Here is a 25,433-nt window from a genome sequence, read left to right as displayed (position 1 = left end):
GTGTTGCTGCTGTTCTTGCTGCTGCTGTTGCTGCTGTTGCTGGTGTTGCTAATACTGCTTGTGTTGCTGCTAGTTCTGTTGCTGCTGCTTCTGCTGGTGGAGCTGCTGCTGCTGTTGCTGTTGCTGCTGATGTTGCTGCTTCTGTCACTGGTGTTGCTGCAGCTGTTGCTGCTGTTGCTGGTGCTGGTGCTGCTGTTGTTGCTGCGGCTACTGCGGCTGAAAGTGCTGCTCCTGCAGTTGCTATTTTTTCTGCTGTTGCTGGTGCTGCTGTTGTCGTGGTTGCTGTGGCTGTTGTTGCTGTTGTTGCTGGTGCTGCAGGTGCTGGTGCTGCTGTTGTTACTGGTGCTGGTGTTGCTGCTGTTCTTGCTGCTGCTGTTGCTGCTGTTGCTGGTGTTGCTATTACTGCTTGTGTTGCTGCTAGTTCTGTTGCTGCTGCTTCTGCTGGTGGAGCTGCTGCTGCTGTTGCTGTTGCTGCTGATGTTGCTGCTTCTGTCACTGGTGTTGCTGCAGCTGTTGCTGCTGTTGCTGGTGCTGGTGCTGCTTTTGTTGCTGCGGCTACTGCGGCTGAAAGTGCTGCTCCTGCAGTTGCTATTTTTTCTGCTGTTGCTGGTGCTGCTGTTGTCGTGGTTGCTGTGGCTGTTGTTGCTGTTGTTGCTGGTGCTGCAGGTGCTGGTGCTGCTGTTGTTGCTGGTGCTGGTGTTGCTGCTGTTCTTGCTGCTGCTGTTGCTGCTGTTGCTGGTGTTGCTATTACTGTTGGTGTTGCTGCTAGTTCTGCTGCTGCTGCTGCTGGTGGAGCTGCTACTGCTGTTGCTGTTGCTCCTGGTGTTGCTGCTACTTTTGTTCCTGCTGCTGTTGTTGCTGCTGTTGCTGCTGCTGGTTCTGCTGGTGTTGCTGCTGCTGGTGCTGCTGGTGTTGCTACTGCTGTTGCTGTTGCTGCTGTTGCTGGTGTTGCTATTACTGCTGGTGTTGCTGCTGGTTCTGTTGCTGCTGCTGCTGGTGGAGCTGCTGCTGCTGCTGTTGCTGCTGGTGTTGCTGCTACTTTTGTTGCTGCTGCTGCTGTTGCTGCTTCTGTCACTGGTGTTGCTGCGGCTGTTGTTGCTTTTGTTGCTGTTGCTGGTGCTGCTGCTGTTGCTACTGCTCCTGCTGCTGATGTTGCTGTTGCTGCTGTTGCTGTTGTTCCTGCTGCTGGTTCTGCTGGTGTTGCAGCTGCTGTTGCTGCTGGTGTTGCTGCTGATGTTGCTGTTGTTGCTGATGTTGTAGCTGCTGCTGGTGTTGCTACTGCTGTTGCTGTTGCTGCTGTTGCTGGTGCTGTGACTGCTGCTGCTGCTATTGTTGCTGGTGTTGGTGCTGATGCTGCTGCTCCTCTTGCTCCTGCTGTTGCTGTAGCTATTGCTGATAATGCTGCTGTTGCTGCTGGTGTTGCTGCTGCTTCTGTTGCTGCTGCTGCTGGTGGTGGAGCTACTGCTGCTGTTGCTGTTGCTGCTGGGGTTGCTGCCTCTGTCACTGCTGTTGCTGCGGTTGTTGTTGCTGTTGTTGCTGTTGCTGGTTCTGCTGCTGTTGCTACTGCTCCTGCTGCTGATTTTGCTGCTCCTGCAGTTGTTGTTGTTCATGCTGTTGATGGTGCTGCTGTTGTTGCTACTGCTGGTGCTGCTGTTGTTGCTGGTGCGGGTGTTGCTGCTGTTCTTGCTGTTGCTGCTGTTCCTGCTGCTGCTGATGTTGCTGCTGCTGCTGTTGCTGTTGTTCCTGCTGCTGGTTCTGCTGGTGTTGCAGCAGCTGTTGTTGCTGGTGTTGCTGCTGATGTTGCCCGTTGTTGATGCTGTTGTTGCTGCTGCTGGTGTTGCAACTGCTGTTGCTGTTGCTGCTGTTGCTGGTGCTTTGGCTGCTATTGCTGCTGGTGTTTGTGCTGATGCTGCTGCTCCTCTTGCTCCTGCTGTTGCTGTAGCTATTGCTGATACTGCTGCTGTTGCTGCTGCTGATTGTGGAGCTGCTGCTGCTGTTGCTGTTGCTGCTGGTGTTGCTGCTGGATTTGTTGCTGCTGCTGCTGCTGGTGGAGGTGGAGCTGCAGCTGCTGTTGCTGTTGTTGCTGCTGCTACCGTTGCTGCTGCTGCTGGTGGTGGAGCTGCTGCTGCTGTTGCTGTTGCTGCTGTTGTTGCTGCTACTTTTGTTGCTCTTGCTGCTGATGATGCTGCTGCTGTTGCTGTTGCTGCTGGTTTTGCTCCTTCTGTCGCTGGTGTTGCTGCAGCTGTTGTTGCTGCTGTAGCTATTGCTGCTATTGCTACTGTTGCTACTGCTGGTGCTGGAGCTGCTGCTGCTGCAGCTGGTGTTGCTGCTACTTTTGTTGCTGCTGCTGATGATGTTGCTGCTGCTGTTGCTATTGCTGCTGGTGTTGCTGCTTCTGCCGTAGGTGTTGCTGCTGCTGGTGCTGTTGCTGCTGTTGCTGGTGCTGTGGCTGCTGCTGCTGCTATTGCTGCTGGTTTCGGTGCTGCTGCTCCTCTTGCTCCTGCTGTTGCTGTAGCTATTGCTAATAATTCTGCTGTTGCTGCTGGTTTTGGAGCTGCTGCTGCTGCTGCTGGTTCTACTGCTACTTATGTGGCTCCTGCGGATGATGTTGCTGCTGCTGTTGCTGTTGTTGCTGTTGTTGCTGCTACTTTTGTTGCTGCTGCTGATGATGATGCTGCTACTGTTGCTGTGGTTGCTGGTGTTGCTGCTTCTGTCGCTCGTCTTGCTCCAGCTGTTGTTGCTGCTAAAGCTATTGCTGCTACTGCTGCTGTTGTTGCTGCTGCTGGTGTTGCTGTTGCTGTTGTTGCTGTTGGTGGTGTTGCTGCTGCTGTTGCTGTTGCTGCAGATGCTGCATTTCCTGCTGTTGCCGGTGCTGCTGATGTTGTGGTTGCTGCGGCAATTGTTGCTGCTGTTGCTTTTGCTGGTGCTGCTGTTGTTGCTGCAGTTGATGCTGATGTTGCTGCTTTTGCAGTTGCTGCTGCATCTGCTGCAGTTGCTGCTGGTGCTGGTGTTGCTATTACTGCTGGTGTTGCTGCTGGTTCTGTTGCTGCTGCTGCCGGTGGTGGAGCTGCTGCTGCTGCTGCTGTTGCTGTTGCTGCTGTTGTTGCTGCTACTTTTGTTGCTGCTGCTGCTGATGATGCTGCTGCTGTTGTTGTTTCTGCTGGTGTTGCTGCTTCTGTCTTTGGTGCTGCTGCGGATGCTATTGCTGTTGTTGCTGTTGCTTGTGCTGTTGCTGCTGCTCCTGCTGCTGATGTTGCTGCTCCTGCAGTTGCTGTTGTTCCTGCTGTTGTTGGTGCTGCGGTTGTTGTGTTTGCTGTGGCTGTTGTTGCTGCTATTGCTGGTGCTGCTGCTGTTGCTGCTGTTGCTGCTGCTGGTGCTGCTGTTGTTGCTGGTGCGGGTGTCGCTGCTGTTCTTGCTGGTGCTTCTGTTGCTTCTGTTGCTGCTGCTGCTGATGTTGCTGCTGCTGCTGTTGCTGCTGTTGCTAGTGCTGTTGCTTCTGCTTTTGCTATTGCTGTAGATGCTGTATTTCCTGCTGTTGCTGGTTCTGCTGATGTTGTGGTTGCTGCGGCTGTTGTTGCTGCTGTTGCTTGTGCTGGTGCTGCTGCTGTTGCTTCAGGTAAAGCTAATGTTGCTGCTGGTGCTGCTGTTGTTGCTGGCGCAGGTGTTGCTGCTGTTCTTGCTGCTGCTTCTGTTGCTTCTGTTGCTGCTGCTGCTGATGTTGCTGCTGCTGCTGTTGCTGCTGTTGCTAGTGTTGTTGCTGCTGCTGTTGCTGCTGTTGCTGGTGTTGCAATTACTGCTGGTGTTGCTGCTAGTTCTGTTGCTGGTGCTGCTGCTGGTGGAGCTGCTACTGCTGTTGCTGTTGCTGCTGGTGTTGCTGCTACTTTTGTTGCTGCTGCTGTTGTTGCTGCAGTTGCTGCTGCTGGTTCTGCAGGTGTTGCTGCTGCTGGTGCTGCTGGTGTTGCTACTGCTGTTGCTGTTGCTGCTGTTGATGGTGCTGTGGCTGCTGCTGCTGCTATTATTGCTGGCGTCGGTGCTGATGTTGCTGCTCCTCTTGCTCCTACTATTGCTGTAGCTATTGCTGATACTGCTGCTGTTGCTGCTGCTGATTGTGGAGCTGCTGCTCCTCTTGCTGCTGCTGCTGGTGTTGCTGCTGGTTCTGTTGCTGCTGCTGCTGGTGGTGGAGCTGCTGCGGCTGTTGCTTTTGCTGCTGGAGTTGCTGCTTCTGTCACTGGTGTTGCTGCAGCTGTTGCTGCTGTTGCTGGTTTTGGTGCTGCTGTTGTTGCTGAGGCTACAGCTTCTGGTTGTTCTACTCCTGCAGTTGCTGTTGTTTCAGCTATTGCTGATGCTGCTGTTGTCATGGTTGCTGTGGCTGTTGTTGCTGTTGTTGCTGGTGCTGCTGCTGCTGGTGCTGCTGTTGTTGCAGGTGCTGGTGTTGTTGCTGTTCTTGCTGCTGCTGTTGCTGCTGTTCCTGGTGTTGCTATTGCTGCTGTTGTTGCTGCTGGTTCTGTTTCTGCTGCTGCTGCTGGTGGAGCTGCTGCTGCTGTTGCTGTGGCTGCTGGTGTTGCTGCTACTTTTGTTCCTGCTGCTGTTGTTGCTGCTGTTGCTGCTGCTGATTCTGCTCGTGTTGCTGCTGCTGTTGCTGCTGGTACTGCTGTTGTTGTTGCTGCTGCTGCTGGTGTTGCAGCTGTTGTTGCTGTTGCTGCTGCTGTTGTTGCTGCTGGTGGTGTTGCTACCGCTGTTGCTGTTGCTGCTGTTGCTGGTGTTGCTATTACTGCTGGTGTTGCTGCTGGTTCTGTTGCTGCTGCTGCTGCTGGTGGAGCTGCTGCAGCTGTTGCTGTTGCTGCTGGTGTTGCTGCTACTTTTGGTGCTGCTGCTGATGCTGCTGCTGCTGTTGTTCTTGCTGCTGCTGTTGCTGCTTCTGTCACTGGTGTTGCTGCAGCTCTTGTTGCTGTTGTTGCTGTTGCTGGTGCTGCTGCTGTTGCTACTGCTCCTGCTGCTGATGTTGCTGCTCCTGCAGTTGTTGTTGTTCATGCTGTTGATGGTGCCGCTGTTGTTGTGGTTGCTGTGGCTGTTGTTGCTGCTATTGCTGGTGTTGCTGCTGTTCTTGCTGTTGCTGCTGTTGCTGCTGCTGCTGATGTTGCTGCTGCTGCTGTTGCTGTTGTTCCTGCTGCTGGTTCTGCTGACATTGTAGCAGCTGTTGCTGCTGGTGTTGCTGCTGATGTTGCTGTTGTTGCTGATGTTGTTGCTACTGCTGGTGTTGCTACTGCTGTTGCTGTTGCTGCTGTTGCTGGTGCTGTGGCTGCTATTGCTGCTGGTGTTGGTGCTGATGCTGCTGCTCCTCTTGCTCCTGCTGTTCCTGTAGCTATTGCTGATACTGCTGCTGTTGCTACAGCTGATAGTGGAGCTGGTGCTCCTGTTGCTGTTGCTGCTGGTGATGCTGCTGCTTCTGTTGTGGTGTTGCAGCTGCTGTTGCTATTGCTGCTGTTGCTGGTGCTGGTTCTGCTGTGATTGCTGCTGCTGCTGGTGTTGCAGCTGCTGTTGCTGTTGCTGCTGCTGTTGTTGCTGCTGCTGGTGTTGCTACCGCTGTTGCTGTTGCTGCTGTTGTTGGTGTTGCTATTACTGCTGGTGTTGCTGCTTGTTCTGTTGCTGCTGCTGCTGCTGGTGGAGCTGCTGCAGCTGCTGCTGTTGCTGCTGGTGTTGCTGCTACTTTTGTTGCTGCTGATGATGATGCAGCCGCTGCTGTTGTTGTTGCTGCTGCTTTTGCTGCTTCTGTCACTGGTGTTGCTGCGGCTGTTGCTGCTGTTGTTGCTGTTGCTGGTTCTGCTGCTGTTGCTACTGCTCCTGCTGCTGATGTTGCTGCTCCTGCAGTTCTTGTTCATGCTGTTGATGGTGCTGCTGTTGTTGTGGTTGCTGAGACTGTTGTTGCTGCTTTGCTGGTGCTGCTGCTGTTGCTGATGCTGGTGCTGCTGCTGGTGCTGCTGTTGTTGCTGGTGCGGGTGTTGCTGCTGTTCTTGCTGTTGCTGCTGTTGCTGCTGCTGCTGATGTTGCTGCTGCTGCTGTTGCTGTTGTTCCTGCTGCTGGTTCTGCTGGTGTTGCAGCAGCTGTTGCTGCTGGTGTTGCTGCTGATGTTGCTGTTGTTGCTGATGTTGTTGCTGCTGCTGGTGTTGCAACTGCTGTTGCTGTTGCTGCTGTTGCTGGTGCTGTGGCTGCTATTGCTGCTGGTGTTGGTGCTGATGCTGCTGCTCCTCTTGCTCCTGCTGTTGCTGTAGCTATTGCTGATACTGCTGCTGTTGCTGCTGCTGATTGTGGAGCTGCTGCTGCTGTTGCTGTTGCTGCTGATGTTGCTGCTGGATCTGTTGCTGCTGCTGCTGGTGTTGGAGCTGCAGCTGCTGTTGCTGTTGTTGCTGCTGTTGTTGCTGCTGCTGGTGTTGCTATTTCTGTTGCTGTTGCTGCTATTGCTGGTGCTGTGGCTGCTGCTGCTGCTATTGCTGCTGGTGTCGGTGCTGCTGCTCCTCTTGCTCCTGCTGTTGCTGTAGCTATTGGGTGCTGATTCTGCTGTTGCTGCTGGTTTTGGAGCTGCTGCTGCTGGTGCTACTGCTACTTATGTGGCTGCTGTGGATGATGTTGCTGCTGCTGTTGCTGTTGCTGCTGTTGTTGCTGCTACTTTTGTTGCTGCTGCTGATAATGATGCTGCTGCTGTTGCTGTTGCTGCTGGTTTTGCTGCTTCTGTCGATGGTATTGCTCCGGCTGTTGTTGCTGCTATAGCTATTGCTGTTACTGCTGCTGTTGTTGCTCCTGGTGGTGGAGCTGCTGCTACTGCTGCTGGTGTTGCTGCTACATTTTTCGCTACTGCTGCTGATGTTGCTGCTGCTGTTGCTGTTGCTGCTGGTGTTGCTGCTTCTGTCGTAGGTGTTGCTGCTGCTGGTGATTTTGCTGCTGTTGCTGGTGCTGTGGCTGCTGCTGCTGCTATTGCTGCTGGTGTCGGTGCTGCTGCTGCTCTTGCTCCTGCTGTTGCTGTAGCTATTGCTACTAATTCTGCTGTTGCTGCTGGTTTTGGAGCTGCTGCTGCTACTGCTGGTTCTACTGCTACTTATGTGGCTGCTGTGGATGATGTTGCTGCTGCTGTTGCTGTTGTTGCTGTTGTTGCTGCTACTTTTGTTGCTGCTGCTGCTGATGATGCAGCTGCTGTTGCTGTTGCTTCTGGTGTTGATGCTTCTGTCACTGGTCTTGCTCCAGCTGTTGTTGCTGCTATAGCTATTGCTGCTACTGCTGCTGTTGTTGCTGCTGCGGGTGTTGCTGTTGCTGTTGCTGCTGTTGGTGGTTTTGCTTCTGCGCCTGCTGCTGATGTCGCTGCTCCTGCAGTTGCTGTTGTTCCTGCTGCTGGTGCTGCTGTTGTTGTGTTTGCTGTGGCTGTTGTTGATGCTATTGCTGGTGCTGCTGCTGCTGCAGCTGGTGCTGCTGTTTTTACTGGTGCGGGTGTTGCTGCAGTTCTTGCTGCTGCTGCTGCTGATGTTGCTGCTGCTGCTGTTGCTGCTGTTGCTAGTGCTGTTGCTACTGCTGTTGCTATTGCTGTAGATGCTGTATTTCCTGCTTTTGCCGGTTCTGCTGATGTTGTGGTTGTTGCGGCTGTTGTTGCTGCTGTTGCTTGTGCTGGTGCTGGTGCTGTTGCTTCAGGTAAAGCTAATGTTGCTGCTGGTGCAGTTGTTGCTGCTGCTGCTTCAGTTGCTGCTAGTGCTGGTGTTGCTATTACTGCTGGTGTTTCTGCTGGTTCTGTTGCTGCTGCTGCTGCTGGTGGAGCTGCTGCTGCTGCTGTTGCTGGTCTTGCTATTACTGCTGGTGTTGCTGCTTGTTCTGTTGCTGCTGCTGCTGTTGGTGGATCTGCTGCAGCTGCTGCTGTTGCTGCTGATGTTGCTGCTTGTTCTGTTGCTGCTGCTGCTGTTGGTGGATCTGCTGCAGCTGCTGCTGTTGCTGCTGGTGTTGCTGCTACTTTTGTTGCTGCTGCTGATGATGCTGCTGCTGCTGTTGTTGTGGCTGCTGCTGTTGCTGCTTCTGTCACTGGTGTTGCTGCGGCTGTTGTTTCTGTTGTTGCTGTTGCTGGTGCTGCTGCTGTTGCTACTGCTCCTGCTGCTGACTTTGCTGCTCCTGCAGTTGTTGTTGTTCATGCTGTTGCTGGTGCCTCTGTTCTTGTGGTTGCTGTGGCTGTTGTTGCTGCTATTGCTGGTGCTGCTGATGTTGCTGCTGCTGGTGCTGCTGTTGTTGCTGGTGAGGGTGTTGCTGCTGTTCTTGCTGTTGCTGCTGTTACTGCTGCTGCTGATGTTGCTGCTGCTGTTGCTGTTGTTCCTGCTGCTGGTTCTGCTGGTGTTGAAGCAGCTGTTGCTGCTGGTGTTGCTGCTGATGTTGCTGTTGTTGCTGTTGCTGTTGCTGCTGTTGCTGGTGCTGTGGCTGCTATTGCTGCTGGTGTTGGTGCTGATGCTGCTGCTCCTCTTGCTCCTGCTGTTGCTGTAGCTACTGCTGATACTGCTGCTGTTGCTGCTGCTGATTTTGGAGCTGCTGCTGCTGTTGCTGTTGCTGCTGGTGTTGCTGCTGGATCTGTTGCTGCTGCTGCTGGTGGTGGAGTTGCAGCTGCTGTTGCTGTTGCTGCTGCTTCTGTTGCTGCTGCTGCTGCTGCTGGTGGAGCTGCTGCTGCTGTTGCTGTTGCTGCTGGTGTTGCTGCTACTTTTGTTGCTCTTGCTGCTGATGCTGCTGCTGCTGTTGCTGTTGCTGCTGGTGTTGCTGCTTCTGTCGCTGATGTTGCTGCGGCTGTTGTTGTTGCTGTAGCTATTGCTGCTATTGCTACTGTTGCTGCTGCTGGTGCTGGAGCTGCTGCTGCTGCTGCTGGTGGTGCTGCTACTTTTGTTGCTGCTGCGGATGATGTTGCTGGTGTAGGTGCTGATGCTGCTGCTCCTCTTGGTCCTGTTGTTGCTGTAGCTATTGATGATACTGCTGCTGTTGATGCTGCTGATTGTGGAGCTGCTGCTCCTGTTGCTGTTGTTGCTGGTGTTGCTGCAGGTTCTGTTGCTGCTGCTGCTGCTGCAGGAGTTGCTGCTACTTTTGTCGCTGCTGCTGCTGATGTTACTGCTGCTGTTGCTGTTGCTGCTGGTGTTGCTGCTTTTGTCGTAGGTGTTGCTGCTGCTGGTGGTTTTTCTACTGTTGCTGGTGCTGTGGCTGCTGCTGCTATTGCTGCTGGTGTCGGTGCTGCTGCTCCTCTTGCTCCTGCTGTTGCTGTAGCTACTGCTGCTGATTCTGCTGTTGCTGCTGGTTTTGGAGCTGCTGCTGCTGCTGCTGGTACTACTGCTACTTACGTGGCTGCTGCGGATGATGTTGCTGCTGCTGTTGCTGTTGCTGCTGTTGTTGCTGCTACTTTTGTTGCTGCTGCTGATGATGATGCTGCTGTTGCTGTTGCTGCTGGTGTTGCTGCTTCTGTTGATGGTCTTGCTCTGGCTGTTTTTGCTGCTATAGCTATTGCTGCTACTGCTGCTGTTGTTGCTCCTGGTGGTGGAGCTGCTGCTACTGCTGCTGGTGTTGCTGCTACTTTTGTCGCTGCTGCTGCTGATGTTGCTGCTGCTGTTGCTGGTGCTGCAGATGCTGTATTTCCTGCTGTTGCCGGTGCTGCTGATGTTGGGGTTGCTGCGGCAATTGTTGCTGCTGTTGCTTTTGCTGGTGCTGCTGCTGTTGCTGCAGTTGAAGCTGATGTTGCTGCTTTTGCAGTTGCTGCAGCATCTGCTGCAGTTGCTGCTGGTTTTGGTGTTGCTATTACTGCTGGTGTTGCTGCTGGTTCTGTTGCAGCTGCTGCTGCTGGTGGAGCTGCTGCTGCTGTTGCTGTTGCTCCTGGTGTTGCTGCTACTTTTGTTGCTGCTGCTGTTGTTGCTGCTGTTGCTGCTGCTGGTTCTGCTGGTGTTGCTGCTGCTGGTGCTGCTGGTGTTGCTACTGCTGTTGCTGTTGCTGCTGTTGCTGGTGTTGCTATTACTGCTGGTGTTGCTGCTGGTTCTGTTGCTGCTGCTGCTGCCTGTGGAGTTGCTGCTGCTGCTGTTGCTGCTGGTGTTGCTGCTACTTTTGTTGCTGCTGCTGCTGTTGCTGCTTCTGTCACTGGTGTTGCTGCTGCTGTTGGTCTTTTAGTTGCTGTTGCTGGTGCTGCTGCTGTTGCTACTGCTCCTATTGCTGCTGTTGCTGCTGCTGCTGTTTCTGTTGTTCCTGCTGTTGGTTCTGCTGGTGTTGCAGCTGCTGTTGTTGCTGGTGTTGCTGTTGATGTTGCTGTTGTTTCTGATGTTGTAGCTGCTGCTGGTGTTGCTACTGCTGTTGCTGTGGCTGCTGCTGCAGCTATTGTTGCTGGTGTTGGTGCTGATGCTGAGACTCCTCTTGCTCCTGCTGTTGCTGTAGCCATTGCTGATACTGCTGCTGTTGCTGCTGCTGATGGTGGAGCTGCTGCTCCTGTTGCTGTTGCTGCTGGTGTTGCTGCTGCTTCTGTTGCTGTGCTGCTGGTGGTGGAGCTGCTCCTGCTGTTGCTGTTGCTGCTGGTGTTGCTGCCTCTGTCACTGGTGTTGCTGCGGCTGTTGTTGCTGTTGTTGCTGTTGCTGGTTCTGCTGCTTTTGCTGCTGCCCCTGCTGCTGATTTTGCAGCTCCTGCAGTTGTTGTTGTTCATGCTGTTGATGGTGCTGCTGTTGTTGTGGTTGCTGTGGCTCTTGTTGCTGCTATTGCTGGTGCTGCTGCTGTTGCTACTGCTCGTGCTGCTGTTGTTGCTGGTGCGGGTGTGGCTGCTGTTCTTGCTGTTGCTGCTATTGCTGCTGCTGCTGATGTTGCTGCTGCTGCTGTTGCTGTTGTTCCTGCTGCTGGTTCTGCTGGTGTTGCAGCTGCTGTTGCTGCTGGTGTTGCTGCTGATGTTGCTGTTGTTGCTGATGTTGTTGCTGCTGCTGGTGTTGCTACTGCTGTTGCTGTTGCTGCTGTTGCTGGTGCTGTGGCTGCTATTGCTGCTGGTGTTGGTGCTGATTCTGCTGCTCCTCTTGCTCCTGCTGTTGCTGTAGCTATTGCTGATAATGCTGCTGTTGAACCTGCTGATTGTGGAGCTGCTGCTGCTGTTGCTGTTGCTGCTAGTGTTGCTGCTGGATCTGTTGCTGCTGCTGCTGCTGCTGGTGGTGGAACTGCAGCTGCTGTTGCTGTTGTTGCTGCTGGTTCTGTTGCTGCTGCTGCTGCTGTTCCTGTTGCTGCTGGTGTTGCTGCTACTTTTGTTGCTCTTGCTGCTGATGATGCTGCTGCTGTTGCTGTTGCTGCTGGTTTTGCTGCTTCTGTCGCTGGTGTTGCTGCGGCTGTTGTTGCTGCTGTAGCTATTGCTGCTATTGCTACTGTTGCTACTGCTGGTGCTGGAGCTGCTGCTGCTGCTTCTGGTGTTGCGGCTACTTTTGTTGCTGCTGCTGCAGATTTTGCTGCTGCTGTTGCTGTTGCTGCTGGTGTTCCTGCTTCTGTCGTAGGTGTCGCTGCTGCTGCTGGTGTTGCTGCTGCTTCTGTTGCTGCTGCTGCTGGTGGTGGAGCTGCTCCTGCTGTTGCTGTTGCTGCTGGTGTTGCTGCCGCTGTCACTGGTGTTGCTGCAGCTGTTGTTGCTGTTGTTGCTGTTGCTGGTTCTGCTGCTGTTGCTACTGCTCCTGCTGCTGATTTTGCAGCTCCTGCAGTTGTTCTTGTTCATGCTGTTGATGGTGCTGCTGTTGTTGTGGTTGCTGCGGCTGTTGTTGCTGCTGTAGCTATTGCTGCTATTGCTACTGTTGCTACTGCTGGTGCTGGAGCTGCTGCTGCTGCTTCTGGTGTTGCTGCTATTTTGTTGCTGCTGCTGCAGATTTTGCTGCTGCTGTTGCTGTTGCTGCTGGTGTTCCTGCTTCTGTCGTAGGTGTTGCTGCTGCTGGTGGTGTTGCTGCTGTTGCTGGTGCTGCTGCTGTTGCTACTGCTCGTGCTGCTGTTGTTGCTGGTGCGGGTGTTGCTGCTGTTCTTGCTGTTGCTGCTGTTGCTGCTGCTGCTGATGTTGCTGCTGCTGTTGCTGTTGTTCCTGCTCCTGGTTCTGCTGGTGTAGCAGCTGCTGTTGCTGCTGGTGTTGCTGCTGGTGTTGCTGTTGTTGCTGATGTTGTTGCTGCTACTGCTGTTGCTGCTGCTGCTGTTGCTGGTGCTGTGGCTGCTATTGCTGCTGGTGTTGGTGCTGATGCTGCTGCTCCTCTTGCTCCTGCTGTTGCTGTAGCTATTGCTGATACTGCTGCTGTTGCACCTGCTGATTGAGGAGTTGCTGCTGCTGTTGCTGTTGCTGCTGGTGTTGCTGCTGGATCTGTTGCTGCTGCTGCTGCTGGTGGTGGAGCTGCAGCTGCTGTTGCTGTTGTTGCTGCTGCTTCCATTGCTGCTGCTGCTGGTGGAGCTGCTGCTGCTGTTGCTGTTGCTGCTGGTGTTGCTGCTGGATCTGTTGCTGCTGCTGCTGCTGCTGGTGGTGGAACTGCAGCTGCTGTTGCTGTTGTTGCTGCTGGTTCTGTTGCTGCTGCTGCTGCTGGTGGAGCCGCTGCTGCTGTTGCTGTTGCTGCTTGTGTTGCTGCTACTTTTGTTGCTCTTGCTGCTGCTGATGCTGCTGCTGTTGCTGTTGCTGCTGGTTTTGCTGCTTCTGTAACTGGTGTTGCTGCGGCTGTTGTTGCTGCTGTAGCTATTGCTGCTATTGCTACTGTTGCTACTGCTGGGGCTGGAGCTGCTGCTGCTGCTTCTGGTGTTGCTGCTACTTTTGTTGCTGCTGCTGCAGATTTTGCTGCTGCTGTTGCTGTTGCTGCTGGTGTTCCTGCTTCTGTCGTAGGTGTTGCTGCTGCTGGTGGTGTTGCTGCTGTTGCTGGTGCTGTGGCTGCTGCTGCTTCTATTGCTGCTGGTGTCGGTGCTGCTGCTCCTCTTGCTCCTGCTGTTGCTGTAGCTATTGCTACTAATTCTGCTGTTGCTGCTGGTTTTGGAGCTGCTGCTGCTGCTGTTGGTGGTGTTGCTGCTGCTGTTGCTGTTGCTGCAGATGCTGTATTTCCTGCTGTTGCCAGTGCTGCTGATGTTGTGGTTGCTGCGGCAATTGTTGCTGCTATTGCTTTTGCTGTTGCTGCTGTTGTTGCTGCAGTTGATGCTGATGTTGCTGCTTTTGCAGTTGCTGCTGCATCTGCTGCAGTTTCTGCTGGTTCTGTTGCTGCTGCTGCTGGTGGTGGAGCTGCTGCTGCTGTTGCTGTTGCTGCTGGTGTTGCTGCTACTTTTGTTGCTGCTGCTGATGATGATGCCGCTGCTGTTGTTGTTTCTGCTGGTGTTGCTGCTTCTGTCGCTGGTGTTGCTGCGGCTGTTGTTGCTGTTGTTGCTGTTGCTGGTGCTGTTGCTGCTGCTCCTGCTGCTGATGTTGCTGCTCCTTCAGTTGCTGTTGTTCCTGCTGTTGCTGGTGCTGCTGTTGTTGTGTTTGCTGTGGCTGTTGTTGCTGCTATTGCTGGTGCTGCTGCTGCTGCTGTTGCTGCTGCTGGTGCTGCTGTTGTTGCTGGTGCGGGTGTTGCTGCTGTTCTTGCTGCTGCTTCTGTTGCTTCTGTTGCTGCTGCTTCTGATGTTGGTGCTACTTTTGTTGCTCTTGCTGCTGATGCTGCTGCTGCTGATGTTGCTGCTGCTGCTGTTGCTGTTGTTCCTGCTGCTGGTTCTGCTGGTGTTGCAGCTGCTGTGGCTGCTGGTGTTGCTGCTGATGTTGCTGTTGTTGCTGATGTTGTTGCTGCTGCTGGTGTTGCTACTTCTGTTGCTGTTGCTGCTGTTGCTGGCGCTGTGGCTGCTTTTGCTGCTGGTGTTGGTGCTGATGCTGCTGCTGGTACTACTGCTACTTACGTGGCTGCTGCGGATGACGTTGCTGCTGCTGTTGCTGTTGCTGCTGTTGTTGCTGCTACTTTTGTTGCTGCTGCTGATGATGATGCTGCTGCTGTTGCTGTTGCTGCTGGTGTTGCTGCTTCTGTCGATGGTCTTGCTCCGGCTGTTGTTGCTGCTATAGCTATTGCTGCTACTGCTGCTGTTGTTGCTCCTGGTGGTGGAGCTGCTGCTACTGCTGCTGGTGTTGCTGCTACTTTTGTCGCTGCTGCTGCTGATGTTGCTGCTGCTCTTGCTGGTGCTGCAGATGCTGTATTTACTGCTGTTGCCGGTGCTGCTGATGTTGGGGTTGCTGCGGCAATTGTTGCTGCTGTTGCTTTTGCTGGTGTTGCTGCTGTTGCTGCAGTTGATGCTGATGTTGCTGCTTTTGCAGTTGCTGAAGCATCTGCTGCAGTTGCTGCTGGTGCTGGTGTTGCTATTACTGCTGGTGTTGCTTCTGGTTCTGTTGCTGCTGCTGCTGGTGGTGGAGCTGCTGCTGCTGTTGCTGTTGCTGCTGGTGTTGCTGCTTCTGTCGTAGGTGTTTTTGCTGCTGGTGGTGTTGCTGCTCTTGCTGGGGCTGTGGCTGCTGCTGCTGCAATACTGCTGGAGTCAGTGCTGCTGCTCCTCTTGCTCCTGCTGTTGCTTTAGCTATTGCTGCTGATTCTGCTGTTGCTGCTGGTTTTGGAGCTGCTGCTGCTGCTGCTGGTGCTACTGCTACTTTTGTGGCTGCTGCGGAAGCTGTTGCTGCTGCTGTTGCTGTTGCTGCTGTTGTTGCTGCTACTTTTGTTGCTGCTGCTGATGATGACGCTGCTGCTGTTGCTGTTCCAGCTGGTGTTGCTGCTTCTGTCGATGGTCTTGCTCTGCCTGTTGTTGCTGCTATAGCTATTGCTGCTACTGCTGCTGTTGTTGCTGCTGGTGTTGGAGCTGCTGCTACTGCTGCTGGCGTTGCTGCTACATTTGTCGCTGCTGCTGCTGATGTTGCTGCTGCTGTTGCTGTTGCTGCTGTTGGTGGTGTTGTTGCTGCTGTTGCTGTTGCTGCAGATGCTGTATTTCCTGCTGTTGCCGGTGCTGCTGATGTTGGGGTTGATGCGGCAATTGTTGCTGCTGTTGCTTTTGCTGGTGCTGCTGCTACTTTTGTTGCTGCTGCTGCTGTTACTGCTTCTGTCACTGGTGTTGCTGTGGCTGTTGTTGCTGTTGTTGCTGTTGCTGGTGCTGCTGCTGTTGCTACTGCTTCTGCTGCTGATGTTGCTGCTGCTGCTGTTGCTGTTGTTCCTGCTGCTTGTTCTGCTGGTGTTGCAGCTGCTGTTGCTGTTGGTGTTGCTGCTGATGTTCCTGTTGTTGCTGATGTTGTAGCTGCTGCTGGTTTTGCTACTTTTGTTGCTGCTGCTGTTGTTGCTGCTGTTGTTGCTGCTGGTTCTGCTGGTGTTGCTGCTGCTGGTGCTGCTGGTGGTGCTGCTACTTTTGTTGCTCTTGCTGCTGATGATGCTGCTGCTGTTGCTGTTGCTGCTGGTGTTGCTGCTTCTGTCGCTGGTGTTGCTGCGGCTGTTGTTGCTGCTTTAGCTATTGCTGCTATTGCTACTGTTGCTACTGCTGGTGCTGGAGCTGCTGCTGCTGCAGCTGGTGTTGCTGCTACTTTTGTTGCTGCTGCTGCTGATGTTGCTGCTGCTGTTGCTGTTGCTGCTGGTGTTGCTGCTTCTGTCGTAGGTGTTGCTGCTGCTGCTGGTGTTGCTGCTGTTGCTGGTGCTGTGGCTGCTGCTGCTGATATTGCTGCTGGTGTCGGTGCTGCTGCTCCTCTTGCTCCTGCTGTTGCTTTAGCTATTGCTGCTGATTCTGCTGTTGCTGCTGATTTTGGAGCTGCTGCTGCTGCTGCTGGTTCTACTGCTACTTATGTGGCGGCTGCGGATGATGTTGCTGCTGCTGTTGCTGATGCTGCTGGTGTTGCTGCTACTTTTGTTGCTGCTGCTGATGATGATGCTGCTGCTGTTGCTGTTGCTGCTGGTGTTGCTGCTTCTGTCGATGGTCTTGCTCCGGCTGTTGTTGCTGCTATAGCTATTGCTGCTACTGCTGCTGTTGTTACTCCTGGTGGTGGAGCTGCTTCTTCCGATGCTGGTGTTGCTGCTACTTTTGTCGCTGCTGCTGCTGATGTTGCTGCTGCTGTTGCTGTTGCTGCTGGTGTTGCTGCTTCTGTCATTGGTGTTGCTGCTGCTGGTGTTGCTGTTGCTGTTGCTGCTGTTGGTGGTGTTGCTGCTGCTGTTGCTGTTGCTGCAGATGGTGTATTTCCTGCTGTTGCCGGTGCTGCTGATGTTGGGGTTGCTGCGGCAATTGTTGCTGCTGTTGCTTTTGCTGGTGCTGCTGCTGTTGCTGCAGTTGATGCTGATGTTGCTGCTTTTGCAGTTGCTGCAGCATCTGCTGCAGTTGCTGCTGCTGCTGCTGTTGCTGCTGGTGTTGCTGCTACTTTTGTTGCTGCTGCTGCTGTTGCTGCTTCTGTCACTGGTGTTGCTGCAGCTGTTGTTGCTTTTGTTGCTGTTGCTGGTGCTGCTGCTGTTGCTACTGCTCCTGCTGCTGATGTTGCTGCTGCTGCTGTTGCTATTGTTCCTGCTGCTGGTTCTGCTGCTGTTGCAGCTGCTGTTGCTGCTGATGTTGCTGTTGTTGCTGATGTTGTAGCTACTGCTGGTGTTGCTGCTTGTTCTGTTGTTGCTGCTGCTGCTGGTGGAGCTGCTGCTGCTTTTGCTTTTGCTGCTGCTGGTTCTGCTGTTGTTGCTGCTGCTGGTGCTGCTCGTGTTGCAGCTGCTGTTGCTGTTGCTGCTGCTGTTGTTGCATCTGCTGGTGTTGCTATTTCTGTTGCTGTTGCTGCTGTTGCTGGTGCTGTGGCTGCTGCTGCTATTGTTGCTGGTGTATTTGCTGATGCTGCTGCTCCTCTTGGTCCTGTTGTTGCTGTAGCTATTGATGATACTGCTGCTGTTGATTCTGCTGATTGTGGAGCTGCTGCTCCTGTTGCTGTTGCTGCTGGTGTTGCTGCTGGTTCTGTTGCTGCTGCTGCTGGTGGTGGAGATACTGCTGCTGTTGCTGTTGTTGCTGGTGTTGCTGCCGGTTCTGTTGCTGCTGCTGCTGCTGCAGGAGTTGCTGCTACTTTTGTCGCTGCTGCTGCTGATGTTACCGCTGCTGTTGCTGTTGATGCTGGTGCTGCTGCTGCTTGTGCTGCTGTTGTTGCTGGTGCTGGTGTTGCTGCTGTTCTTGCTGCTGCTGTTGCTGGTGTTGCTATTACTGCTGCTGTTGCTGCTGTGTCTGTTGCTGCTGCTGCTGCTGGTGGAGCTGCTGCTGCTGTTGCTGTTGCTCCTGGTGTTGCTGCTACTTTTGTTGATGCTGCTGTTGTAGCTGCTGTTTCTGCTGCTGGTTCTGCTGGTGTTGCTGCTGCTGCTCGTGCTGCTGGTGTTGCTACTGCTGTTGCTGTTGCTGCTGTGGCTGGTGTTGCTATTACTGCTGGTGTTGCTGCTGGTTCTGTTGCTGCTGCTGCTGCTGGTGGAGCTGCTGCTGCTGCTGTTGCTGGTGTTGCTATTACTGCTGGTGTTGCTGCTTGTTCTGTTGCTGCTGCTGCTGCTGGTGGAGCTGCTGCAGCTGCTGCTCTTGCTGCTGGTGTTGCTGCTACTTTTGTTGCTGCTGCTGATGATGCTGCTGCTGCTGTTGTTGTGGCTGCTGCTGTTGCTGCTTCTGTCACTGGTGTTGCTGCGGCTGTTGTTTTTTGTTGTTGCTGTTGCTGGTGCTGCTGCTGTTGCTACTGCTCCTGCTGCTGACTTTGCTGCTCCTGCAGTTGTTGTTGTTCATGCTGTTGTTGGTGCTGCTGTTGTTGTGGTTGCTGTGGCTGTTGTTGCTGCTATTGCTGGTGCTGCTGCTGTTGCTGCTGCTGGTGCTGCTGTTGTTGCTGTTGCTGCTGTTGCTGCTGTTTTTGCTGTTGCTGCTCTTGCTGCTGCTGCTGATGTTGCTGCTGCTGCTGTTGCTTTTGTTCCTGCTGCTGGTTCTGCTGGTGTTGCAGCTGCTGTTGCTGCTGGTTTTGCTGCTGATGTTGCTGTTGTTGCTGATGTTGCTGCTGCTGGTGTTGCTACTGCTGTTGCTGTTGCTGCTGTTGCTGGTGCTGTGGCTGCTATTGCTGCTGGTGTTGGTGCTGATGCTGCTGCTCCTCTTGCTCCTGCTGTTGCTGTAGCTACTGCTGATACTGCTGCTGTTGCTGCTGATGATTTTGGAGCTGCTGCAGCTGCTGCTGTTGCTGCTGGTGTTGCTGCTACTTTTGTTGCTGCTGCTGATGATGCTGCTGCTGCTGTTGTTGTGGCTGCTGCTGTTGCTGCTTCTGTCACTGGTGTTGCTGCGGCTGTTGTTTCTGTTGTTGCTGTTGCTGGTGCTGCTGCTGTTGCTACTGCTCCTGCTGCTGACTTTGCTGCTCCTGCAGTTGTTGTTGTTCATGCTGTTGCTGGTGCTGCTGTTGTTGTGGTTGCTGTGGCTGTTGTTGCTGCTATTGCTGGTGCTGCTGCTGTTGCTGCTGCTGGTGCTGCTGTTGTTGCTGGTGAGGGTGTTGCCGTTGTTCTTGCTGATGCTGCTGTTGCTGCTGCTGCTGATGTTGCTGCTGCTGCTGTTGCTGTTGTTCCTGCTGCTGGTTCTGCTGGTGTTGCAGCTGCTGTTGCTGCTGGTGTTGCTGCTGATGTTGCTGTTGTTGCTGATGTTGCTGCTGCTGGTGTTGCAACTGCTGTTGCTGTTGCTGCTGTTGCTGGTGCTGTGGCTGCTATTGCTGCTGGTGTTGGTGCTGATGCTTCTGCTCCTCTTGCTCCTGCTGTTGCTGTAGCTACTGCTGATACTGCTGCTGTTGCTGCTGCTGATTTTGGAGCTGCTGCTGCTGTTGCTGTTGCTGCTGGTGTAGCTGCTGGATCTGTTGCTGCTGCTGCTGCTGGTGGTGGAGCTGCTGTTGCTGTTGCTGTTGCTGCTGGTGTTGGTGCTACTTTTGTTGCTCTTGCTGCTGATGCTGCTGCTGCTGTTGCTGTTGCTGCTGGTGTTGCCTCTTCTGTCGCTGGTGTTGCTGCGGCTGTTGTTGCTGCTGTAGCTATTGCTGCTATTGCTACTGTTGCTGCTGCTGGTACTGGAGCTGCTGCTGCTGCTGCTGGTGGTGCTGCTACTTTTGTTGCTGCTGCTGCTGATGTTGCTGCTGCTGTTGCTGTTGCTGCTGGTGTTGCTGCTTCTGTCGTAGGTGTTTTTGCTGCTGGTGGTGTTGCTGCTCTTGCTGGGGCTGTGGCTGCTGCTGCTGCAATTGCTGCTGGAGTCAGTGCTGCTGCTCCTCTTGCTCCTGCTGTTGCTTTAGCTATTGCTGCTGATTCTGCTGTTGCTGCTGGTTTTGGAGCTGCTGCTGCTGCTGCTGGTGCTACTGCTACTTTTGTGGCTGCTGCGGAAGCTGTTGCTGCTGCTGTTGCTGTTGCTGCTGTTGTTGCTGCTACTTTTGTTGCTGCTGCTGATGATGACGCTGCTGCTGTTGCTGTTCCAGCTGGTGTTGCTGCTTCTGTCGATGGTCTTGCTCCGCCTGTTGTTGCTGCTATAGCTATTGCTGCTACTGCTGCTGTTGTTGCTGCTGGTGTTGGAGCTGCTGCTACTGCTGCTGGCGTTGCTGCTACATTTGTCGCTGCTGCTGCTGATGTTGCTGCTGCTGTTGCTGTTGCTGCTGTTGGTGGTGTTGTTGCTGCTGTTGCTGTTGCTGCAGATGCTGTATTTCCTGCTGTTGCTGGTGCTGCTGATGTTGGGGTTGATGCGGCAATTGTTGCTGCTGTTGCTTTTGCTGGTGCTGCTGCTACTTTTGTTGCTGCTGCTGCTGTTACTGCTTCTGTCACTGGTGTTGCTGTGGCTGTTGTTGCTGTTGTTGCTGTTGCTGGTGCTGCTGCTGTTGCTACTGCTTCTGCTGCTGATGTTGCTGCTGCTGCTGTTGCTGTTGTTACTGCTGCTTGTTCTGCTGGTGTTGCAGCTGCTGTTGCTGTTGGTGTTGCTGCTGATGTTCCTGTTGTTGCTGATGTTGTAGCTGCTGCTGGTTTTGCTACTTTTGTTGCTGCTGCTGTTGTTGCTGCTGTTGCTGCTGCTGGTTCTGCTGGTGTTGCTGCTGCTGGTGCTGCTGGTGGTGCTGCTACTTTTGTTGCTCTTGCTGCTGATGATGCTGCTGCTGTTGCTGTTGCTGCTGGTGTTGCTGCTTCTGTCGCTGGTGTTGCTGCGGCTGTTGTTGCTGCTTTAGCTATTGCTGCTATTGCTACTGTTGCTACTGCTGGTGCTGGAGCTGCTGCTGCTGCAGCTGGTGTTGCTGCTACTTTTGTTGCTGCTGCTGCTGATGTTGCTGCTGCTGTTGCTGTTGCTGCTGGTGTTGCTGCTGTTGCTGGTGCTGTGGCTGCTGCTGCTGCTATTGCTGCTGGTGTTGGTGCTGCTGCTCCTCTTGCTCCTGCTGTTGCTTTAGCTATTGCTGCTGATTCTGCTGTTGCTGCTGATTTTGGAGCTGCTGCTGCTGCTGCTGGTTCTACTGCTACTTATGTGGCTGCTGCGGATGATGTTGCTGCTGCTGTTGCTGATGCTGCTGGTGTTGCTGCTACTTTTGTTGCTGCTGCTGATGATGATGCTGCTGCTGTTGCTGTTGCTGCTGGTGTTGCTGCTTCTGTCGATGGTCTTGCTCCGGCTGTTGTTGCTGCTATAGCTATTGCTGCTACTGCTGCTGTTGTTGCTCCTGGTGGTGGAGCTGCTTCTTCCGATGCTGGTGTTGCTGCTACTTTTGTCGCTGCTGCTGCTGATGTTGCTGCTGCTGTTGCTGTTGCTGCTGGTGTTGCTGCTTCTGTCATTGGTGTTGCTGCTGCTGGTGTTGCTGTTGCTGTTGCTGCTGTTGGTGGTGTTGCTGCTGCTGTTGCTGTTGCTGCAGATGGTGTATTTCCTGCTGTTGCCGGTGATGCTGATGTTGGGGTTGCTATGGCAATTGTTGCTGCTGTTGCTTTTGCTGGTGCTGCTGCTGTTGCTGCAGTTGATGCTGATGTTGCTGCTTTTGCAGTTGCTGCAGCATCTGCTGCAGTTGCTGCTGGTGCTGGTGTTGCTATTACTGCTGGTGTTGATGCTGGTTTTGTTGCTGCTGATGCTGGTAGTGGAGCTGATGCTGCTGTTGCTGTCGCTGCTGGTGTTGCTGCTACTTTTGTTGCTGCTGCTGTTGTTGTTGCTGCTGGTGTTGCTGCTTCTGTCGTTGGTGTTGCTGCGGCTGTTGTTGCTGTTTTTGCTGTTGCTGGTGCTGTTGCTGCTGCTCCTGCTACTGATGTTGCTGCTCCTGCAGTTGCTGTTGTTCCTGCTGCTGGTGCTGCTGTTGTTGTGTTTGCTGTGGCTGTTGTTGCTGCTATTGCTGGTGCTGCTGCTGCTGCTGCAGCTGGTGCTGCTCTTTTTACCGGTGCGGGTGTTGCTGCTGTTCTTGCTGCTGCTGCTGCTGATGTTGCTGCTGCTGCTCTTGCTGCTGTTGCTAGTGCTGTTGATACTGCTGCTGTTATTCCTGTAGATTCGGTATTTCCTGCTGTTGCCGGTTCTGCTGATGTTGTGGTTGCAGCGGCTGTTGTTGCTGCTGTTGCTTGTGCTGGTGCTGCTGCTGTTGCTTCAGGTAAAGCTAATGTTGCTGCTCGGGCAGTTGTTGCTGCTGCTGCTGCAGTTGCTGCTGGTGCTGGTGTTGCTATTACTACTGGTTTTGCTGCTACTGCTGCTGCTGGAGCTGCTGCTGCTGTTGCTGTTGCTGCTGGTGTTGCTGCTTCTGTCACTGGTATTGCTGCGGCTGTTGCTGCTGTTGCTGGTGCTCTTGCTGCTGTTGTTGCTGCGGCTACTGCTGCTGATTGTGCTGCTCCTGCAGTTGCGGTTTTTTCTGCTGTTGCTGGTGCTGCTGTTGTCATGGTTGCTGTGGCTGTTGTTGCTGTTGTTGCTGGTGCTGCTGCTGCTGGTGCTGCTGTTGTTGCTGGTGCTGGTGTTGCTGCTGTTCTTGCTGCTGCTGTTGCTGCTGTTGCTGCTGTTGCTATTACTGCTGGTGTTGCTGCTGGTTCTGTTGCTGCTGCTTCTGCTGGTGGAGCTGCTGCTGCTGTTGCTAATGCTGCTGATGTTGCTGCTTCTGTCACTGGTGTTGCTGCGGCTGTTGCTGCTGTTGCCGGTGCTGGTGCTGCTGTTGTTGCTGCGGCTACTGCTGCTGATTGTGCTGCTCCTGCAGTTGCTGTTGTTTCTGTTGTTGCTGGCGCTGCTGTTGTCGTGGTTGCTGTGGCTGTTGTTGCTGTTGTTGCTGGTGCTGCTGCTGGTGGTGCTGCTGTTGTTGCTGGTGCTGGTGTTGCTGCTGTTCTTGCTGTTGCTGTTGCTGCTGTTGCTGGTGTTGCTATTACTGCTGCTGTTGCTGCTGGTTCTGTTGCTGCTGCTGCTGCTGGTGGAGCTGCTGCTGCTGCTGTTGCTGCTGGTGTTGCTGCTACTTTTGTTGCTGCTGCTGTTGTTGCTGCTTCTGTCACTGGAGTTGCTGCGGCTGTTGTTGCTTTTGTTGCTGTTGCTTTTGCTGCTGCTGTTGCTACTGCTCCTGCTGCTGATGTTGCTGCTGCTGCTGTTGCTGTTGTTCCTGCTGCTGGTTCTGCTGGTGTTGCAGCTGCTGTTGCTGCTTGTGTTGCTGTTAATGTTGTAGCTGCTGCTGGTGTTGCTACTGCTGATGCTGCTGCTCCTCTTGCTCCTGCTGTTGCTGTAGCTATTGCTGATACTGCTGCTGTTGCTGCTGCTGATTGTTAAGCTGCTGCTCCTGTTGCTGTTGCTGCTGGTGTTGCTGCTGCTTCTGTTGCTGCTGCTGCTGCTGCTGGTGGTGGAGCTGCAGCTGCTGTTGCTGGTGTTGCTGCTGCTTCTGTTGCTGCTGCTGCTGGTGGTGGAGCTGCTCCTGCTGTTGCTGTTGCTGCTGGTGTTGCTGCCGCTGTCACTGCCGCTGTCACTGGTGTTGCTGCAGCTGTTGTTGCTGTTGTTGCTGTTGCTGGTTCTGCTGCTGTTGCTACTGCTCCTGCTGCTGATTTTGCAGCTCCTGCAGTTGTTGTTGTTCATGCTGTTGATGGTGCTGCTGTTGTTGTGGTTGCTGTGGCTGTTGTTGCTGCTATTGCTGGGGCTGCTGCTGTTGCTACTGCTGGTGGTGCTGTTGTTGCTGGTGAGGGTGTTGCTGCTGTTCTTGCTGTTGCTGCTGTTGCTGCTGCTGCTGATGTTGCTGCTGCTGCTGTTGCTGTTGTTCCTGCTGCTGGTTCTGCTGGTGTTGCAGCTGCTGTGGCTGCTGGTGTTGCTGCTGATGTTGCTGTTGTTGCTGATGTTGTTGCTGCTGCTGGTGTTGCTACTGCTGTTGCTGTTGCTGCTGTTGCTGGTGCTGTGGCTGCTTTTGCTGCTGGTGTTGGTGCTGATGCTGCTGCTCCTCTTGCTCCTTCTGTTGCTGTAGCTATTGCTGATAATGCTGCTGTTGAACCTGCTGATTGTGGAGCTGCTGCTGCTGTTGCTGTTGCTGCTAGTGTTGCTGCTGGATCTGTTGCTGCTGCTGCTGCTGCTGGTGGTGGAACTGCAGCTGCTGTTGCTGTTGTTGCTGCTGGTTCTGTTGCTGCTGCTGCTGCTGGTGGAGCCGCTGCTGCTGTTGCTGTTGCTGCTTGTGTTGCTGCTACTTTTGTTGCTCTTGCTGTTGATGCTGCTGCTGTTGCTGTTGTTGCTGGTGTTGCTGCTTCTGTAACTGGTGTTGCTGCGGCTGTTGTTGCTGCTGTAGCTATTGCTGCTATTGCTACTGTTGCTACTGCTGTTGCTGTTGCTGCTGGTGTTGCTGCTTCTGTCGTAGGTGTTGCTGCTGCTGGTGGTGTTGCTGCTGTTGCTGGTGCTGTGGCTGCTTCTGCTGCTATTGCTGCTTCTGTCGGTGCTGCTGCTCCTCTTGCTCCTGCTGTTGCTGTAGTTTTTGCTGCTGATTCTGCTGTTGCTGCTTGTTTTTGAGCTGCTGCTGCTGCTGCTGGTTCTACTGCTACTTATGTGGCTGCTGCTGATGATGATGCTGCTGCTGTTGCTGTTGCTGCTGGTGTTGCTGCTTCTGTCGCTGATCATGCTCCAGCTGTTGTTGCTGCTATAGCTATTTCTGCTACTGCTGCTGTTGTTGCTGCTGCTGGTGTTGCTGTTGCTGTTGCTGCTGTTGGTGGTGTTGCTGCTGCTGTTGCTGCTGTTGCTAGTGCTGTTGCTACTGCTGTTGCTATTGCTGCAGATGCTGTATTCCCTGCTGTTGCCGGTGCTGCTGATGTTGTGGTTGCTGCGGCAATTGTTGCTGCTGTTGCTTTTGCTGGTGCTGCTGTTGTTGCTGCAGTTGATGTTGATGTTGCTGCTTTTGCAGTTGCTGCTGCAACTGCTGCAGTTGCTGCTGGTGTTGCTATTACTGCTGGTGTTGCTGCTGGTTCTGTTGCTGCTGCTGCTGGAGGTGGAGTTGCTGCTGCTGTTGCTGTTGCTGCTGGTGTTGCTGCTACTTTTGTTGCTGCTGATGATGATGATGCTGCTGCTCTTGCTGTTTCTGCTGGTGTTGCTGCTGCTGTTGCTGGTGTTGCGGCGGCTGTTGTTGCTGTTGTTGCTGTTGCTGGTGCTGTTGCTGCTGCTCCTGCAGCTGATGTTGCTGCTCCTGCAGTTGCTGTTGTTCCTGCTGTTGCTGGTGCTGCTGTTGTTGTGTTTGCTGTTGCTGTTGTTGCTGCTATTGCTGGTGCTGCTGCTGTTGCTGTTGCTGCTGCTGGTGCTGCAGTTGTTGCTGGTGCGGGTGTTGCTGCTGTTATTGCTGCTGCTTCTGTTGCTTCTGTTGCTGCTGCTGCTGATGTTGCTGCTGCTGCTGTTGCTGCTGTTGCTAGTGCTGTTGCTGTTGCTGTTGCTATTGCTGTAGATGCTGTATTTCCTGCTGTTGCCGGTTCTGCTGATGTTGTGGTTGCTGTGGCTTGTGCTGGTGATGCTGCTGTTGCTTCAGGTAAAGCTAATGTGGCTGCTGGGGCAGTTGCTGCTGCTGCTGCTGCAGTTGCTGTTGGTGCTGGTGTTGCTACTACTGCTGGTGTTGCTGCTGGTTCTGTTGCTGCTGCTGCTGCTGCTGGTGGAGCTGCTGCTGCTGTTGCTGTTGCTGCTGATGTTGCTGCTTCTGTCATGGGTGTTGCTGCGGCTGTTGCTGTTGTTGCTGGTGCTGGTGCTGCTGTTGTTGCTGCGGCTACTGCTGCTGATTGTGCTGCTCCTGCAGTTGCTGTTGTTTCTGCTGTCGCTGGTGCTGCTGTTGTCGTGGTTGCGGTGGCTGTTGTTGCTGTTGTTGCTGGTGCTGCTGTTGTTGCTGGTGCTGGTGTTGCTGCTGTTCTTGCTGCTGCTGTTGCTGGTGTTGCTATTACTGCTGGTGTTGCTGCTTGTTCTGTTGTTGCTGCTGCTGCTGGTGGAGCTGCTGCTGCTGTTGGCTGTTGCGGCTGCTGGTTCTGCTGGTGTTGCTGCTGCTTGTGCTGCTGCTGTTGCAGCTGCTGTTGCTGTTGCTGCTGCTGTTG

General features: G+C 53.9%; 1 pseudogene; it reads right to left on the bottom strand.

The window, feature by feature from the left end:
* Positions 1 to 7,769: 7,769 nt before the first annotated feature.
* Positions 7,770 to 25,032, bottom strand: LOC121288069 (annotated as a pseudogene).
* Positions 25,033 to 25,433: the final 401 nt, after the last annotated feature.

Source organism: Carcharodon carcharias, chromosome 2, assembly GCF_017639515.1.
Source record: "Carcharodon carcharias isolate sCarCar2 chromosome 2, sCarCar2.pri, whole genome shotgun sequence".
Lineage (NCBI taxonomy): Eukaryota > Metazoa > Chordata > Chondrichthyes > Lamniformes > Lamnidae > Carcharodon > Carcharodon carcharias.
The sequence above is the reverse complement of the archived record's forward strand: the minus strand, read 5'-3'. Positions and strand labels throughout refer to the sequence as shown.